Below are 4602 nucleotides of genomic sequence, written 5' to 3'. Positions count from 1 at the left end.
TCTATTTTCTAGCACTTTGAATAATTTTGAATGCCTTATTCCAATATAATCTTGTATGTGTGTGTGAAAGAGAGAAATTCCTTTGTGTATGATCTGCCCTTTTTTGATTGTTAAATTTAATATTTTTGCTTAGCTTTAGTGCTTGGCATTCTCACTGTAATGTGATTAGGAATGGATTTATTTTTCTTTTTTATCATGATAATTCACTGAGCTATCCAAATTCAAAGTTTCAATTCTTTCTTTCTTACCTCTTTGTGTACCATAGAATATTTTAATTCTTAGCTAGAGGTCTTCTTACAATGTGTACACTACAAATTTAAACACTAGACCCAAGTGAGGCAGGTTTTTCTTACAAAATCTCAGAAGCGATTTTAATCTACACTGTAGAGCTAAACACAGATGGTTTTTCTTTTGGGTATTTTTCCTAACAGTTATATTTAAATTTCTTTATTTGCAATCTTTATTTGAGGGAGTAGTCCTTCATTGTCAAATCTATTGAACTGTTTGTAAGAGATTGCATCTTTTATTTTTATGCAAAAAAGAAAGTTGTTATTTTGACCTAACATGGTTTCAGTTTAAACTTTCTTTTTTAAAAATGTATTTTTTACATTTTTTTCTTAATACTTTTAGAGTTTTGCAAGACATTTAAAATTATGTCTGTTAACTTATCCACAATATACATGCTGTTAAGTGGGATGTCTAGTACATAATACTTCTCAAAAGCAGAAATAAGTAATATTATTATTTGAGGTTTTCATAAGATATGACAATTTGGTGGTAAATTAGAATTAATATTTTATAATGTTTCTGTTTGAAATATTTATAAAGAAAACAAACTATTAATGTAAGCACTATAGTCTCCTTAAAACCAATTTTTATACCTAAATGACAGTCATTTAATCTAACATTGAATTAAATAATGCTTTCTCTATTCTATAATCACTCAAAGGCACATCACTGGCATTTAAAGAGAAACATTTAGTTATTTGTTTCTTAGGGAGACACTGAACTTCTCTATGAAATTTAAATGAATATGAAAATAAAACAAAAGTCATGCTTTAGGTAAGAGAGATTGAGAGAAATTATTTCCTTTCAAACATTTCCACTAAGTGGGGCTTAAATAAGACTATGTGAAAGGCAAACATTTTCTGTAGTAGGGCGAACAGAAAAAAAAAATGAGATTTTCATTTTATACATTACTGATTAAAAATTAGGTTAAAGATAGCAATAAGAAACTACAGCTGGGTAAAATGAAAACAATCATTTTTTAGATATCTTTTTAAGTAAATCCCAGCTACATTTGGGTGGAAATATATCCAAATTAAAGGAAAATAATCAAAGGCCATTTTAAGCTTCATTTTTTAAAATTTTGTTCTGCTGACTTAAAACTAAGATCTAGCTTAGCAAATTGAAATTTATGTTGTTATTCACAAACAGATACATCTTGAGTGTGCATCACACTTTTTAAATTTAAAATATTACTGGTACCAACAGTTAGCCTAATGGCTATGTCGCTGGACTCTAATGGAGTCGACTGTGGTTCGAGACCCAGACCTGGTGGCTTAAACTCAAACCGGGCGTATGTGCGTATATGCCCAAGATCCTGAGAGGAGAATGGAGGAGAAGGGATTGCAGTGCGGACATCTCTCCTAGGTGGTGACTTCTAGCTTCCTCTCTCTCTCTGTCTCTCTATCTTTCTGGCGAGCACACACACCCTATAGCCAAAACCTCTCCAACAACAACAAAAAATTAAAATGTTACTTCTTAATTTTCCTACCAAAATTTTCTAAGAAAAAAGATATTCTTTACAGTACATGTGACTTATATTTTACTCTTTTCACAGTGATAAACCTGAAAGACAATTTTTATTAATATTAAACTGCTTTTTCCTTGAAATTGCTTTCGTTGGGAGATCACATGAAAAGCTATTTAATAATGGATTAACGTTCACTGCAGCATCTGATTACTGAGAAAACACAGCTGAGTTCCTTCATTTTATAAATGAAGTATTGACAACTACAGCACATACTTAGCCCAATTGATTTCAGTAGCAAAACCTCAGCAAAATGCACACTAGAGCTGCTTTGCCAATGGGTGATACATGTATGGAGAATTGGTGCTAATATGCCATGCTTCAAGGATGGAAAGTTGCCCATAGAGATGGTAATGATAGTGCAACTACACTGCTTGAATCTCTGGATTGCATCCTGCCACCAACTCATCCAACTGACAAGCCCTTTATCTGCCCCTCCAGAATGTGTACAAAATTGGTGGTATTGGCACTATCCCTGTGGGCTGAGTGGAGACTGGTGTGTTCAAAGCTGGTATGTTGGTCACTTTGCCACCAGTCGAGGTGACAACTGAAGTGAAGTCTGTTGAAATGCACCATGAGGCTCTGAGTGAAGCTCTTCCTAGGACAACGTGGGTTTCTATGTCAAGAACATGTCTGTCAAAGATGTTCCACCCAGTAATGTTGCTGGTGACAGCAAAAATGACCCACCAGTGGAAGCAGCTGGCTTCACTGCTCAGGTGATTATCCTGAACCATCCAGGCCGAATCAGTGCTGGCTGTGCCCCTGTACTGGGCTGTCACACTGCTCCTCACATTGCTTGCAAGTTTGCTGAGCTGAAAGAAAAGATTGATTGGGGTTCTGGGAAAAGCTGGAAGATGACCCTAGATTTTTTAAACCTGGCAATGCTGCCATTGTTAATATGGCTCTTGGAAAGCCCATGTGTGTTGAGAGCTTCTCTGACTATCCTCCTCTGGGTCATTTTGCTGTTCGTGATATGAGACAGACAGTTGCTGTGGGTATCATCATAGCCATGGACAAAAAGGCTGCGGGAGCTGGCCAGGTCGCCAAGACTGCCCAGAAAGCTCTGGAGGCTAAATGAATATCCCTAATTCCTGCCCCCCAGTCTTCATCAGTGGTGGAAGAACAGTCTCAGAACTGTTTGTCTCAACTGGCCATTTAAGTTTAATAGTAAAAGACTGGTTAATGATAACAATGCATCGTAAAGCCTTCAGAAGGAAAGGAAAATGTTTTGTGCAACATTGTGTGTGTGTGTGTGTGTGTGTGTGTATGGCAGTTTTAAGTTATTAGTTTTTAAAATAATTACTTTTTAATGGAAACAACTTGGTCAAAAATCTGTCAGAATTTCGAGACCCATTAAAACTAAATTTAATGAGAAAAAAATTGATGTTTTCTTATAGACATTACCTACTGCATGATCTTTTGCTCATTTTCAGCTATAAAACTAGACCACTAAACTATAGTCTAGTTATTTTCAGAGCTACAGAAAGAAGTTGGAGACACCACTATTGTCTCTAACGTGAGACATTACAGACAAGGCCCTGTGCGCATAGATTCAACTAAGTTAGCTGTACCTGAGATCTGGCTTTTTACTAGCTTAGATTTCAGAAAAGTTTCATTATACGACCAGCAGATGGCGTAATGTTAACATTGCTGGACTCCCTGATGGCTGACAGCAGAGTCCCAGACACGGTGGATTCAATCACACACTGGGTACATGTGCGTTTGTACCCAAAATCCCAAGAAGAGAATGGAGAAGGGATGGTGGCGAGTCCATCTCCCATCCCCCCAGGGCTGTAATTTTTTGCTTTCTGTCTCTCTATCTCTGTTGTTCTGGCAAGTACACGTGCCCTATAGCAAAAATCTCTCTTAAAAAAAATTAATTAAAAAAAAGTTTTCGTTATATGCCTACATTTAAAATTCCCTGAAGATGGCTAAGTACGTTCAATATTTTAAACTTTAAAGGACTGACTCTAGCGGCTTAAAAAACATTTCAGGGTTGTTTATATACATATCCAGGATCCTAATGGGATGAATTGGAGGAAAAAAGATTGTTCCATGACCAGGCCCCATTGTGGGAATGCTATCTCACATTCGCACTCTCTCTCTCTCACACATACATGTGAGTTCTGTCATAATTTTTTTTGGAAGTTTTTGCCTAGGACATGTACCCTTGCCAGAGAGAGAGAAAGTGAGAGGGAAAGTGAAAATCATCCCCTAGGGGTATGGTCACACTGTAATCCCTTCTCTTCCATTCTCCTCCTGGGATCTTGGGTACACACATTCCTCCCAGCATGACTTTCAAGCCACTGGGTCTGGGTCTCGAGTCATGGTCAGTCATGTGGGAGTCTAACAACAGTCTAGTCTGCTGGCTCTCATATATATAATTTTTAACTTAAAGGGAATCACTTCAGGACCAGCAGTTAGCATTATGGCTATGTCACTGGACTCCCACGCAGTCGACCATGGTTCGTGTCCCAGACCCAGTGGCTTGAAAGTCATGCTGGGAGGAATGTGTGTACCCAAGATCCCACGAGGAGAATGGAAGAGAAGGGATTACAGTGTGACCATACCCGTGATTTCTCGCTTTCTGTCTCTTTGTCTCTCTCTGTCTCGCGAGCACACGGGCCCTATAGTAAAAACCTCTCAAAAAAAATTAAAAAAAAAAAAAGGGAATCACTTCATGAGTTTTTTATTGCTTGTAAGTTTTTCTTTCTTCCAAATCCTTGCCTTTTTTGGTCTAAGTAGATTTTTAAATGTCATTTTGAATCAGGAGTTAAATATTAGTTTAT

At 37.2% G+C, this 4602-nt stretch overlaps 1 pseudogene; it reads left to right on the top strand.

The window, feature by feature from the left end:
- Positions 1-2129: 2129 nt before the first annotated feature.
- On the top strand, positions 2130-3032 carry LOC102487575 (elongation factor 1-alpha 1 pseudogene; annotated as a pseudogene).
- Positions 3033-4602: the final 1570 nt, after the last annotated feature.

Source organism: Tupaia chinensis, unplaced genomic scaffold, assembly GCF_000334495.1.
Source record: "Tupaia chinensis unplaced genomic scaffold, TupChi_1.0 Scaffold000402_1, whole genome shotgun sequence".
Classification (NCBI taxonomy): domain Eukaryota; kingdom Metazoa; phylum Chordata; class Mammalia; order Scandentia; family Tupaiidae; genus Tupaia; species Tupaia belangeri.
Note: the sequence above shows the minus strand (reverse complement) of the source record. Positions and strands in the feature narration are given on the sequence as shown.